This window comes from Trichosurus vulpecula, chromosome 1 (genome assembly GCF_011100635.1).
Source record: "Trichosurus vulpecula isolate mTriVul1 chromosome 1, mTriVul1.pri, whole genome shotgun sequence".
Lineage (NCBI taxonomy): Eukaryota > Metazoa > Chordata > Mammalia > Diprotodontia > Phalangeridae > Trichosurus > Trichosurus vulpecula.
The window spans coordinates 211,408,265-211,424,393 of NC_050573.1; positions in this window are offsets into that span (position 1 = coordinate 211,408,265).

Here is a 16,129-nt window from a genome sequence, read left to right on the forward strand (position 1 = left end):
TCCATTGTCTATCCAGGTTCCTCTGCTCGGAATCGAATACAGTATTCCACTTGAGGTCTGACCTTAGCATAGTATGATGGGACTATTACCTTCTTCAATTTATTGATACTCCACATCACTATTAATGGAGTCTAATGTCACGTAAGTGTTTTTGACATTTGTCATGCAATTGACTAATATTGATGTTAGAATCCACTGGTGATTTTCACAGAAACTCTTTTCTACTCCCAATCAGAATTATGAAGCTGATTTTTTTTTAAATCAAGCATAGGATTTTTCCATTTTCCCCATTGAATTAGATAATACTTAATCAGGTCTATCCTAGCCTTTCATGAAGTTTTTGCATCTTGATTCTATCATCCAATCTTTTTTTTTCTCTCCACCCCAGTGTCATGTTATCTGAAAATTTCATAAATATGCCATGATCCAAGTCTTTCATAAAAGTGTTAACATATCAGTGCAATCAAAAGGGTGATCCCAAGACTACTATAAAAGAAACCACTTTCCAGTGGCTTATCCTGGTTGGGCTAAATTTTCTTCTCCCCTCCTAAATCTATGGAAAGAATCATTTCATTTAGCCTTAGACCAGCTTGGTCAAGATTAAAGAAATATTATTTAGGGAGCTTTATCTGTAAAGTGAGGGAGTTGTAAATTTTCATTTGGGAAAAAAAACCCTTAGAAATAATCCAGTTCAGCCCGCCCACTCATTTTAGAAATGAGAAAAGAGAGGCTAAGTCACTTCCCAAAGTTACAGAAATAGAAAATGCCACAGCTAGGATTTGTATTCAGGTTCCATGAACACAAGTTCAGTTTTCATTCCACTGCATCACAATCTCTAAGGTTCTTCTAGTTCAAAATCTCTGATCCCATGTGCACTCAAGTAAACATTTTCCTAGAGTAAGGGACAATTCCTAAGAATTCTGTCCAGCACAGCAATTTGCCAGTTCCATTTTTTATGACTTCTTCTTCAACTTACACAATAAAATATGGCTTTAATAAATAATGAAATGTGTTGGAGAGAAGCAGTCTTTATTTTATTGACGCCTTAACTGTAGAACAAAATAAAATTTGCTATGTAGGGTTCTCATTGAACTTTCTGACAATGACCTAAAAAATACCAGAAGAACTACTAAACTTTTTTTTTCTTTAAAAAAAAGCACTCTCGAATAATGAAGGAAAGAAGTAGGTATCAGTATGAGTAACCCACCAAAACAAAGTTGGGTTCTTTACTTTCATCCACAGAATACAAACTCCTGGTAGAACCTAAGAGAAATTTTTGAGGGACTAGCTGTGGGAATATACTACCTCTTGGCAATACAGCTCTCAAAAAGTGATTTTCTGTCATTTGAATCAATTAATGATTGAGGTAGCAATTGGAAACTCTGAAGGCAGCAGGAGAATGTGGGAAAATGTCTTATTGATCCATCAAATGTTTCTCATCAAGAAGAGCTGAATGCATTGAGAAGAGATTGAAAATGGGATATTGCATTTTTTCTACCTTTATTCTATCTGATGGGACAGGGATTTAAAAGCTTGTAGGTAGCAATGGTCATTAACAATCTGCCCTCTTTGTTTTTTGTCTTTTTTCCTTCTTACATGAATTGAAATGAAGAAAATAGTTTGATGAATTGTAAAAAGTATACCACTAATTTACCTGTTCAGTGTACACAGGGCAAAATCTCCTCTGTTATGCTTCTATTTGAGCCTTTTAATTTATATAAGAATAGGGTCAAGAATACAGGGGTCTATCAAGATATCATGGTCTGGCAGCTCCAGCAAACTGTTACACTATTTTCCAAAGAAAGGAGGGGGAAGAGACAGAGAGAGGCAAGACAGTCTTGAAAGTCATTTCTCAGTCATAGGAGAACTAAATGCTTCCTTTTTCCATTACTTTATTTGAAGTGAATTTCGTCTAAAGTAAAGATGGATTTGTTAGACTTAATTCTTTCCTGCTGCTGAATACCAAATTTCCTATCAACCAGACATCAGGCCTTATATCCTGTTTAATATGGCTTTTTATTAAGTCTAGAGGTTCACAGGTTTACTAGTCAAATGGTGTTGAAACCTAATATAAAGAATGGTTTTCTAGAATGAAAGTCAAGTAGCAACCATATGAGAATTGATTTTTACATTCAAAAGAAAAAAGCCACAAAAATGCAATAGAGTCTACATTCAAATTCATCCAGCTGTGCACAGAAAGTTAAAATGCTGTTTAACTGAAAACAATTGGACAACTATAAAATATGTTCACAGAGAATGCAGTCATTTATGCCTTTTACCATTCTAGATGTTTAAAGCAGAGGACCTAGTGGTTAGAGGTGCTTTAGTCCATCCATTTCCCAATATAGACAGTTATCTATTCTGAAATATTTCTGACAATGCATTGTAGCAAAATAGGAGCTTAATTACTATTTAAGTGATAGGAAACTTACTACTCCATAAGGCAGCCTTTTTAATTTCTGTATGAACCTCGTTGTTAAAAGTCAAATTTATTGCAGATAACATTTATCTTTATCTGTGTGTGTAGTATAATAAAATTAAAAGGAAATACCTGATGTTTAATTTTTTCCTCCTTTGATAATTGAAAATAGCAGTTGCTTCAGTTTAATACCTTGCCTCATTTTTCCTCTCATCATTTTCTAACCCAGATCAAAATATTTCATTTCCTTATCAACTTCTGGGATTTTCACTCAAGTCCTTCCACAAGCTCTCCATGTAGAAACTATCCAATTTTCTGAAAGCCGCAGAAAGAGCCAGTATTGTGTACTTCAGAGAATCTTGTAGAATATGGGATCATAGGACTTGGGTTTGAATCTTACCTCTGCTACTTACTCTTTGTGTGCCACTAAGATAGAGAGAGGGATAGGGACTCAAGCTGTGATTTCACTGCAGTAGGGAACTTCCAGGAGAGATGACTTCTCTTGGTCAAGAAGGCTTTTTTCACTTGGAAGAGGAAAAGAAAATCCCTCTACCAATTAAGGTCCACACTTTCTCTGAAAATTGTAGTCTCAGATGCCCAGAGATACTTACATGCTTTAGATGCCTAACTGGAAGATTAAATGATTTGCCCATGGTAAGGGTTTGTTACAGAGGTAGGGCTTGAGCTCTTTTTTTTCCAAGCTTCAGGCCTTGCTCCCTATCTATATTTTGTCTCATGTGCCCTTGACTCAGTTAAGCTCTCTTGGTCTCAGTTACCTAATCTCTAACAATAAGATTGAATAACATGGTTCCCATAGTTCCTTTTAATCTTAAACCTTCTTTTGCTTCTTTTAATATTTCAAATGTAGAACTAAAGTTATCACCTATGAGCCAGTTTTGTTAAATTGGCAGCCCAATTCTTCCTAATCAAATATTCCTTTGGTTATGTGTTTTATGCTTCTTTAACTCAAATTATCACTACTAATTCCCTGTATATTAGTCCTCTGCAGGCAAATGAATGAATGAATGAATGATAATATGAATAAAAACATTTATTGCAGCTAGATGGAATAGAGATTCAAATGAAGAACTTTAAGTCAATAAAATCTGACTTCACATCCTGTTTTAAATATTCCCTAGCTGCATGACTCTGGGCAAATTATTTTACATCTCTCAGGCTCAGTTTCTTCATCTGGAAAATTGATGTAACAAAAGCACCACATCACAGGGTTGTTGTAAAGATCAAGCAAGTAAACATATGTGAAATATTTTGCAAGCCTTAAAGGGCTATACAGATGTTAGCTACCATAAATGTGGACTATGTGCCAGCATGATGCTAAGCACTGAAGAAACAGAGTCCCAGCCCTCAATAAGCTTAATCGATTAATTAATTGGAGTCCCTGCCCTCAAGGAAATTAATGAGAGAAGATAACATATTTAGGGTAGTAGTAGCCTAGGAAGGTTATTTTAGTCTGTGAAGTCATAGGTACTAAAATAAGTAGAGTCGTAGAATAATAATCAACAGGTCATTTCCAGAAGCAATAATACTCTTGATTTTATTACAAATTCCCAGAACAAGAAGTGGAAAGTGGGTATGTATTTGGTGGATAGAGAAAGCAGTTTGAAGCTGAATAGCAAAAATATGCCTAAAAAGTATGGCTAGCTGATTGGAGCCAACCTAAATATAATGAGTTCTCTCCAATTGGGACAACACAAGGGTAGGGGGAGGAAGGGAACTACAGGCTGGGAGAGCAAATTTCCCCTACAATTACAGAAACTACCACTGAATCATGTGATGTGCTTAGGACAGTTCCTGTTAGCAGATGCTCCACATGATTCCAGCTAGAACTATCCAGTCCCACATAGCAGATGCTTAATACTTATTGACTGACTATAGGACAAGACTTAACATTTAATTTTTAAAAATCAGACTTTAAGGAAACATGAATCCCGTGAAATTCTACTAATGTAAGTTAACTCTCTGGAAGTCTCAAAGATATAAAGACATTATCTCCTACCACAATCTTGGTTTCTTATGAGGTTAAAAAGGATTAGAGTTGGAAGATACTTTACATATTTTTACTTCCTCTTCATTTAATAGCCAAGGGAACTGAGGACCAAAAAGGATAAGTAATAACCAAAGTCGCAGAGATAGCACATAGAGAACCACTATTAAAAATAGCCAGCATTTTTATTCCACTTTTAGGATTACATAGCAGTCTGTACACATCAAGTCATTTAGCCCTTACAATAGCCCCAGGAGGTAAGTCATATTATTTCTCACTATACAGATAAAAATTCTAAGATTGAGAAAGGTTAAATGACTTACCTAGGATCACATCCCTAGTAAGTGTCTAAGGCAGGATTTGAGTCCATGTCTTCCTAACTCCAAGTTCATAATGCTATCTATTGTCTTACCTCCCTGCTTTTGATACCAACTAAATTTCTAAATCCACAAAAATCATCCTTAAGACCTAAACTGGCATATAGCTATTTAAGTCTTTTCCTTACCACAAAAGTGCTTTGCAGCAGTTACTACTCTGTAACTCATACTTAGGCTGATGTATATTTCCTATCCATACTCCTAAAGAAGTTTGTATGCCTTCTTGGATTTCCCTCAGGTCTAGAACCAAGACTGATACAAAGAAACTTTTCTGTCTCCAAACTACACAAAGAGGTTTCTTCAGGATGCTTTGCTTATCTCTCTGGAGATATTAAGAGGTTATGGATAAAGTTAGAGACCACTACAACCATCTGGGAGGCAACTGGAAACCATAGTGGGACACTTACTGAAAGCATTCCACTATTCCTAATGTCCTCAGTCACAGAGCCAGGCTGGCCTACAGAAGACCCCATTTCCCCAATCCCCATGACAGATGTTTATTCTTCAGCTATGATTATCTGTGTGTTAAAAGTAGCACAGAAACTAATTCAGGATAGAAGATGAAACATAGACAATAATGAATGGTGAAAAGCTTTCGGGCAGTTGAGTGTACCTTATCAGTAAAGTCCACATACATCAAAGAGATAATGGCTTAGAGATTGGCTCCATGCCCCTTCCTAGTAGTCATTAGTAATAATTATTCACATTTATGTTGCGCAGCAGCATCGCCAAACACTCTCCTCATGACAACAGTGTGATGTATTGGATATGACATTCTCCTCATTGTAGAGATGAAGAAACTAAGATTCAGAGATGCTAAGCAATTTACCTATGGTTATATAGCTGGTAAGTGTCAGGTTCATAATTTATGCCCAGGCCTCCCTTGTGACCCTTTACCAAATGCTTTTTTTTTGCATCATACTGCCTTTCTTATGAGATTAGCCATGGCCTGTGACTTTGTATATTATTCATCAGAATGAATGGAGTTCTGTCAAGCATTAAGAGGACAACAAGAGATCAGTTAGCTATTAATTTAGATAGTGATCTGAGATCTAGGAATCCTGAATTATGCTTCCATTATTGCTACGGAAATTCAGATTTCAGTCAAATAATTACTCCGTAAATTAAGTTAGTCAGGTTTCACTCTATGTGAAATACATCTACAAGAGAGTTGGGAGATTTTATTCACATAATATTTCTATTTTTAAAAAATTTTCCCAGGAAAGGTGTTGAATAATATGTCATAATGCTTAAGTTGGTAGATCTCAATAAACAGCATAATTAACAATTAATCCATGTTTAAATAGACCCCAACTGAGAATTTCCAAAGCAATATAAAAATGTGTATTGTAAAATTAATGTATCTAACATCCTTTTCTGTCAAAAATAAATAAATATATATGGCTTTTGGTGCAACCCTAATATCATTTATTTTGGTATCATGTTTCTCAGGGGGCATACAATAAAATCACTGCATCAATCTTTGTCAATTTCTTCCAGCAGTCATTAGTGAAATGTCACCTTCTGAGTTCTTCACACCATGAGTGCAGATAGCTTTAATGTTTCCAAATAAAAACTCAAGATCACACCATTACAATATATGTGTGTATGTGTGTGTCTCTGTGTGTTGAAGTTTATTATTGCTATCATCAACACATCATCTTCAAATTGGAAATATTATGACTCTATGATTATATCAGATTTTGCTCTATACATCCACATCCATAAAACAGACATACTTGTGTAAGGTGAGGGTAACAGTCACTCTACCCTTTTAGACTCCCATCCTACCATTACTTTTTAATAGCTAAGAACACACCTCCTTAAATCAAATTGATCAGAGTTGTAAATTTGATCTGAAAAAGACTTGGGCATCATTCAAGCAATCAAAATGCATTTCAACTAGATTTGGCAGGAATTATATTCAGATTGGTTAAGGGATTTGTTCACACCCCATGAGGCTTCTTCAAAATAACAAGTCTTTCAAAACCCAAACAGTCTAACATCTAACAACTTAGTACAGCAAGCTTATAGCCAAATCCTCTGGGAAGAAATCATGTGAAGGAGGAGGAGATGGGGGGAGGAGGAAATACAAAGGAGATCTTCTCAACCTTAGGCTAATCCTTCTCCCTCTTCCTTGGACAGGTAAAGGACCTAATGAATTTTTGAGGACTTAGATTTTTTTCATCAGTGTTCTAACAATATCCCCAGGACTGCGGTGTCTAGTGACACTGTCTGTACAAAGAGATAAGAATGGATTTGTCTGGCCTTCTGTTTGGTTCTTCTAAGTGGCATCCTCTGAATTCAGTTCTCCTCAGAAGATCTATCCAGCCATAACATGGTTGTTTTGAGAATCAAAGGAGATGATACATGTAAAGCTTTAAAAACTATATAAATGCTAGCTAATATTATTATTACAGGCCTGAAGTCAGGAAGACTTCTCTTCCTGAGATGAAATACAGCCTCAGCCCCTGGGCAAGTCTCTTAACTCTGCCTCATCTTTAAAATGAGCTGAAGAAACAAAGAAATGGCAAATTACTTTAGTATCTTTGCCAGAAAATCTGAAATGGGGTCATAAAGAGTTGGATACAGGAGGCGGAGCGAAGATGGTAGCTGGAAAACAGGGATGCACTTAGGCTTTCCCCCAGATCTCTCCAAACACCTGTAAAAATGTCTCTGAACAAATTCTAGAGCTACAGAACCCACAAAATAACAGGGGAAAACAAGTCTCCAGCCCAAGATAGCCTAGATGGTTGCTGGAAAGGGTTTATCGCACTGCGATGGGAACAGAGCACAGTCCAGTGTGGGCTGTGCCAGGAACAACCAGACCAGGAGTCAGGCAGAGCAGGACATGGGACCCTGAATCACTAACCTGTGGCAGTTACTAGACTTCTCAACCCACAAATGCCAAAGATAACAGAGAAGGTTAGTGGGAAAACTGCTGGATTACGGTGAGAGAAGTGGGCGGTCTGGCCCCAGTCAAAGGCATGGAGGCAGTGGTGTGGTGGAAGGAGCAGGAAGCTCCTGCAGCTGCTTCCTGAGCTCCAGCATCACCTGCTTCTGGAGTCCCTGGCCCACACAGTGGGAGGAATCAAGTGGCAGTTCAGTGGGAGTGTAGGGATTGCTGTGATGGCACAGAGGCAGGGTTCTCTTGCTTTGCCCTGCTTGGATCTGGGTCATGGTCCTAGCTGTCAGTTCTTGGGGGAGTGTGGCAGAGTTTGTGGTGACTGTGAAGTAGAAGTAGCTCTGAAAACAGTAGCACAAGGCCCCTAAAGTTTGGGACAAAGTACACTCTACTCTAAAAGGAATCATACCCTGACAAAAAGCTCAAGGGTCAAGTAGTTGGCTGGGAACATGAGCAGGCAGCTAAAAAAGGACACAGACTCAGACTACAGAATCTCTTTTTTTTGGTGACAAAGAAGATCAAAACATACAGCCAGAAGAAGTCAACAAAGTCAAAGAGCCTACATCAAAAGCCTCCAAGAAAAATATGAATTGGGCTCAGGCCATGGAAGAGCTCAAAAAGGATTTGGAAAATCAAGTAAGAGAAGTAGAGGAAAAATTGGGAAGAGAAACGAGAGTGATGCAAGAAAATCATAAAAAACAAATCAACGACTTGCTAAAGGAGAACCAAAAATACTGAAGAAAACAACACCTTAAAAAATAGACTAACTCAAATGGCAAAAGAGCTCCAAAAAGTCAATGAGGAGAACAATGCCTTGAAAGGCAAAATTAGCCAAATGGGAAAAGATATCAAAAGACCACTGAAGAAAATACCACCTTAAAAATTAGATTGGAGCAAGTGGAGGCTAGTGATTTTATGAGAAATCAAGAAATTATAAAACAGAACAAAAAGAATGAAAAAATGGAAGACAATATGGAATATCTTATTGGAAATACCACTGACCTGGAGAATAGATCCAGGAGAGATAATTTAAGAATTATTGGACTACTTGAAAGCCATGATCAAAAAAGAGCCTAGATATCATCTTTCAAGAAATTATCAAGGAAAACTGCCCTGATATTCTAGAACCAGAGGGTAAAATAGAAATTGGAAGAATCCACTGATCACCTCTTGAAAAAGATCCCAAAAAGGAAACTCCTAGGAATATTGTAGCCAAATTCCAGAGTTCCCAGGTCAAGGAGAAAACAATGCAAGCAGCCAGAAACTCAATTCAAGTATTGTGGAAACATGATCAGGATAACACAAGATGTAGTAGTTTCTACATTAAGGGACTGAAGGTCTTGCAATATGATATTCCAGAGATCAAAGGAGCTAGGATTAAAACCAAGAATCTCCTACCCAGCAAAACTGAGTATAATACTCCATGGCAAAAATACGGATTTTCAATAAAATAGAGGACTTTCAAGCTTTCTCGATGAAAAGACCAGAGCTGAATAGAAATTTTGACTTTCAGATACAAGAATCAAGGGAAACATGAAAAGGCAAACAGGAAAGAGAAATCATAAGGGACTTAGTAAAGTTGAACCATTTTGTTTACATTCCTACATGGAAAGATGATATTTGTAATTCATGAGACCTTTCTCAGGATTAGGGTAGTGGAAGGGGATATACATGCATACATACATACATACATATATATATATACATATATACATATATATGACATATGACATATATATGTGTGTGTGTGTGTATACACACACACACAGAGGGCACAGGGTGAGTTGACTATGAAGGGATTATATCTAAAAAAAAATAAAATCAAGGGGTGACAGAGGAATATATTGGGAGAAGGAGAAAGGGAGAGATAAAATGGGGTAAATTATCTCACATAAAAGTAGCAAGAAAAAGCAGTTCTATTGGAAGGGAAAGGCTGCAGGTGAAAGGGAATGAGTGAATCTTGCTCTCATCGGATTTGACCTGTGGAGGGAATAACATACACACTCAGTTGGGTATCTTACCACATAGGAAAGTAGGGGGAAGGGAATAAGGGAGGCGTGATAGAAAGGAGGGCAGATGGGGGAGGAGGTAATCAAAAGCAAACACTTTCTAAAAGGACAGGGTCAAGGGAGAAAATTGAATAAAGGGGGCAGTATAGGATGGAGGGAAATATAGTTAGTCTTTCACAACATGACTATTATGGAAGTGTATTGCATAATGATACATGTATGGACTATGCTGAATTGCTTGCCTTCTCAAGTTGGGTGGCTAGGAAAGAAGGGGGAGAATTCGGAACTTAATGTTCTAAAAAAAAATGCTCCAAAATAGTTGTTTTTTTACATTCAACTGGGAAATAAGGTATACAGGAAATGGGGTATAGAGATCTATCTTGCCCTACAAGAAAGTAAGGGGAAAGGAGATGATGGGGGAGTGGTGTGACAGAAGGGAGGGCAGACTAGGGAATGGGGAAATCAGAATATATGCCATCTTGGAGTGGGGGGGAGGGTAGAAATGGGGAGAAAATTCGTAACTCAAAATCTTGTGGAAATCAGTGTTGAAAACGAAAAATGTTAAATAACAAAAATATGAAGAATAAAACAGAAGAAAAGAGTTGGACACAACTGAGAAATGACTGAACAACAATGGTAAAATTTTACAACTCATTGATGACTTTTGGTGTCAGTAGCCCTTCCAAAATAAATAGATAGATAAATGGATGAATGAATGAATGAATAAAATCATGCAAAAAGTTTATATATATGAAGCCAAATTTGGTGAGATAAAATTAAGGAGTATCATTAGCTAGTCATTAGTTTCTTAGTAAAATACAGGAACATGACTACTGATTGGTTCCTCAGCCCATTCTTCCCAGTATATAGCTTCCTGGTATAAATATAACATTTATGCAGGGTCTCTGGCTTTGTACCATCCAAACTTGAGCTGCTACCACCTCATTTATTAGATGTACATGAATGAAAGAATTATCCAGTTAAGCCACTACATGTAACCAAGACAATAGAAGATACACAAAACTTGAACTATCGCAAATGTCTTATGGAAGAAATATAGAATGCCAGTTTTTTTTCCTCCAGCTTCAGCTTTCCCCAGTAATTTCCTGGTCTTTCTATCTACAGATATTAATAACTCAATAACTCAAAAATTTTCTCTGGCTCCTATCCCACTCTGATGATAATTTATTTTCCAACTTTATGTGGTTCCTGAAAGGATTATTCACTCACATTATCTAAAGCAAAATTTATGTAGTAGTGGGTTAGAATTTTTGAGGGGTATAGCTAGTAGTCCTGGGTTGAGTTTAAAACCTTAATCCCTCAACAAACTCTTCTGTATCTAGTTTTCCACATAAACACTCAAAGATTGTACTCCTGACAGACATTGCCTACATGACTGAAAAAGTCACAACTCAGTACTCTGACTGTCTGAGCTTCTAAGTTAATAATAATATTAGCTAGCATTCATGTAGTTTGTTAAGCGTCACATGTATTATGTCCTTTGATTCTCACAACAACCCTATGAAGTAACCATTGTTATGATCCTTACCTTACAATTGAAAAAACTAAGGCACAGAAAGCTTAAGTGACTTGTTTAGGGTAGTGTAGCTGGTAACTATCCTGAGCAGGATCTGAACTCAGGTCTTCCTGACTACAAGTCTAGCACTCTCTACTGAGCCAACTAACTGTCTAGATACCTAAATTTAAAGCAAGGAAACAAACTTTAAACTACCATTCATTCTAGTTTTGGTTTTGGTACCCCTACTAGGGTTTTGCTAAAGGCACAAACGCATAGTTTCTATGCTTGTGAAGGATGAGAACTCTTGCTCAGCTAGAGGGGATGATGATAATGTTGAATTGAGAAAATGTTTTTTTTTCTTTTTCTGATTAGAATGATTTTTGAACAAAATAAGAACAATAAAGTGGTTAATAGAGAATTGAAACTCATGATAACTAAGGAAATGACAAGAAAGCACCAAGTGTCTCTCTATGAGTTCAAGTCACTGCAAACAGATGAATGACTTTCTTAGTTTCTAAAATAAATAGCAGACATAACTGTCAATCCACTGTTAGTGACCTTTGGGAAATGTTCTAGGAATGCCATTACAAGCCTGGGGAAGAACAAATGTCATTATTAAAAAAAAAAGTGGTGGGGGGAGGGGGAGTGGAATATGCAAATTATAGGCCAGTAATTTTTACTTCAATAATATCTGTTCCACAAGCAAAAGAGAAGCATGTGAGGATGGATCAGGAGAAAAGGGTGCGAGGGCAAAGGAAAGCTATATATTCAATGAGACATTCCAAGAGACAAAACTGGAGCCAGATCTAAGAACTCAAGACACAAAGAAAGCAGTCACAGAAATGATAAGCATATAGATCCTGATTCTATTGGTGCGCTCTCTCTCTCTCTCTCATATACATATGTACATGGATAGAGATATATAGATAGATATAGAATAATAGATATAGAATGTTATAAATAATATAATTATTATATAATAATATAATATATAGAATGTTGTAAATAATAAAAAGTAAATAAAACATAAAAGAGAGAGAGAGGTAGAGGGAGAGGGAGAGGGAGAGGGAGAGGGAGAGGGAGAGTAGGACCTGTTCAGGGAAAACTAGTGCATCTGGTGTGAGGGTCACAGAGCCCTTTTCAGAGCTGCTTTCCATTTTTGTGTCTACCTTATCCACCCAACTCTCACCTATGGCTCCAAGAAGCTGTAGCATGTGCAGTGGCCACACCCTGGTAAACCATTTGTCAGATAGGTTGAGGGTAACTGAGAAGTCTCAAACCCATTAATGAGTTAGGGGGTGTCTAACCCAAGCATATGAAGACTTCCCCTGGTGGAATGGGCAGATGAGAACAAGGTGTTCCAACGGTCATGAAGGAAGTTGAAGCAGGCACTGTGGAGCACCTAGAGCTTGGCTAGACATCGAAGACACCAAGGTCATCCACTGCATCTAGAGCTATCACCAGTCATCTTAACTGTCTTGCCACTAGACTGTGACAACTCTGAAGAGAGAGTGAGGACAATGATTTATGCAACTCTACCTTACTTAAATGCAATTTATGCATGAATCAAAAGACATCACCCATACCATTTTACCATTTTTACCTTTCTCAAAACCCTGTAGTGATAGGCAAGTGATGAAGCAGCAGGAGTGGATACACTGGGAGCTATATTCACAGTTCTAGAGACAGGTGGTCTAGGCCATACAGTCATCTTCTCACTGGGAGCATCAGTGGAACTCAGCAGCCTCTTGGGTGTCTGAGCAGCCTTTTAAGGACCATACTACTCATATGCTACTGTGGGGAAGGGGCTATAAAAGTTACTCTAAAAATTTTCTACTTACTAACTCTGGCCTGTTTTATCACAACAGGTAGGGATCCCACCCTGTGGTTGAAACACAAAAAATATACAAAAACTTATATAAAGATGATTCCACTCACTATTGGTACATGGAATGTGTGCATACTTACAGACAACACAAAATCCACTAGCCCTGAATGATGACCATTTCTTGTTGCAAGAAACTCATTAGGTATCACATCCAAACAGCAGCCCTGAGTGAACCAAGGCTGGCAAATTAAGGACAGCTTATCTAAATGGATACACATTTTTCTGGAGTGACCAGAGTAAAGGAGGGTACCATAAACCTGGCATAGGTTTTGCACTCAAAATTAATCTAGTCAACTAGCTTGTATGCCTGCTGAAAGGAGTGAATGACAATGCATTTGCCACTTGTGAGAAAATGCCATACCACCATCATCAGTGGCTATGCTCCAGCCATGCTAAACCCTGATGAGATCAAAGAAAAATGTTATGAGGATTGTCATCAATGTGCCAAAAGAGAACAAGTTTATAATTCTGGGTGACTTTAATACTAGATCAGCTCAGACTAGCAGACATGGCAGGAAGTCCTTGGAGGGAATAGAGTTGCAGACAACAACAGCAATGGTCACTTACTACTAAACACTTGTGCATCTCATGACTTCATCACCAACACTGTCTTCCATTTACCTAAAAGAAAGCAAACTTTGTGAACGTACCCTTATTGCAACCATTGGTATTTAATAGACTATGCCATTGAAAGGAGAAGAAACAGACAGGATGTGAGAGTGATGAAGGCAAAGTGTGGCACAGGGAGCTGTAAAGAATATAGACTTAACGGGGCAGCTAGGTGGTGCAGTGAGTAGAGCAACGGCCCTGGAGTCAGGAGGACCTGAGTTCAAATGTGGCCCCAGACACTTGACACATGTACTATCTGTGTGACCTTGGGTGAGTCACTTAACCCCAATTGCCCTGTCCTCCCCCAAAAAAACCAAAAATATAGACTTATCCTCCCTAAACTAAATATTTACATTCAACAAAGGCTTCTTCCCCAAGGCAAGATGACTAACAGAAGACTTAATATGAACAGATTAGTGCACTTCTCTGAGCAGGAAGAGTTGCTAATTTGGAGGGAAAGTTGAGCCAACACACAGCTGGCAACAATGGAACAGAAAAGGAACGAGCAGCTTTCAAAGATTTGGTGTACAACATTGCATTTACTCATCTGGGTCAGAGCACTTGCAAACATCAAGACTGACTTGATGAAAATGATGGGGAAATTCAGAAGATGCTAAATGAAAAATGAGAACTTCACAAGGTTTACCAGCAGGATAGTTCATCTGTCTCTAAGAAAGCAGCATTTAACTCCATTAAAACTACAAATGAAGATTAGAGAGATGCAGGATTCTTGGCTCAGTAAGAAGGCAGATGAAATTCAGTTTGATGCTGATAGTAACAATCCAAAGTGCTTTTATGATGTCCTGATGGCTGTTTATGGGCCAAAAACCTATGGTACATCTCAGCTACTCAGTGCCGATTACTAATAAAGACATGATAGTAGAGAGATGGGTTGAATATTTCCACAGCATTCTCAACAGACCATCATCAATCAATACTGAAGCCACTGACTATTTGCCTCAGGTTGAAGTCAATCCCTCTCTAGACAAATTTCTAACTGAAGAAGAGGTTTTGAATGCCATTAGGCTTCTCTCCTGTGGCAAAGCACCTGGTGCTGATTCAATTCCAGATGAGATTTACAAGGCAGGAGGTCCATTGCTCAAACAAAAGCTGAATGAAATTTTTCAGGTTATATGGCAAAAGGAGTTCATCTCCCAGGAGTTCAAAGATGTCTCCATTGTCTATTGCCATAAAAGTAAGGGGAATAGATTATCCTATGACAATCACGGAGGTGTATCTCTCAGTCATTGCTGGCAAGATCCTTGCCAGAGTCCTCTTTAATAGGCTAATCCTTCACCTGGAAGATAGTCATGTACCTCAGAGCCGGTGTGATTCAGAAAGGGCCAAGTAAGGATCAATATGGTGTTTGCTGCCCAACAACTCCAGGAGAAATGCCATGGGCAGAACAGATATCTATACATAACATTCATTGATCAAAGCCTTTGATACTGAGGGCTTATGGAAAATTATGTCTAAATTTGGTTGCCCAGAGAAGTTCATCAGTATTGTACATCAATTTCATGATGGCATACTTGGCCAGGTTCTGGATAAAGGACATTGCTTTCATGCTTTCCCTGTCACCAGTGAAGTGAAACAATGTTATGTGCTTGCTCCCATGATTTAAGTGTGATGTTTTACCTATGTTTTCAGATACTTTCAATGACGACCAACCCAGTATCAAGGTCAGCTACCATACTCATGGTAAATTATAGTCAAGTATAAAGCTAGAATCTAAAGTGGTGCATGAGTTTTTTTGTTTGTATATGATTGTGCACTCAATGCAGCCTCTGAAGCTGAGATGCAACACAGTATGGATCAATTATCTGCTGCTTGTGCTAATTTTGGCCTACCAATTAACACCAAGAAAACAAGTGCTCCACCAGCCAGCACCACACCATTCATACATTGAACCATCAGTCACAGCAAATGAGGAAGTTCTGAATACTGTGGATGAGTTCACATACACTGGCAGTATATTTTCTAGGTATGTACACATTGAGAGTAAGGTTGACATGCACTGAACCAACTCAGGGTTTTAGAGGCTATGAAGGAAAGTGTGAGAGGGACTGGTTATCAAACTGAAGGTCTACAGAGCCATTGTGCTGACCTTATTGTTGCTATGAAACCTGAACAGTATACCAGTGCTATGCCAGGAAACTGAAATGATTCCATTTGAATTGTCTTAGGAAGACTCTGAAGATCACCTTGCAGGAACTAAATTTCCAAGCATTCAAATCCCATTGCAGAGAGTGCAACTCCAATGGGCTAGCCAAGTTGTTTGAATGCCAAATGTACGCTTGCCTAAAAGACTATTATATGGAGAACTCAGAGAAGGCAAATGCTCACATGATGATCAGAAGAAGCAATGTAAGGACACTTTCCAGGTCTCTCTTAAGAC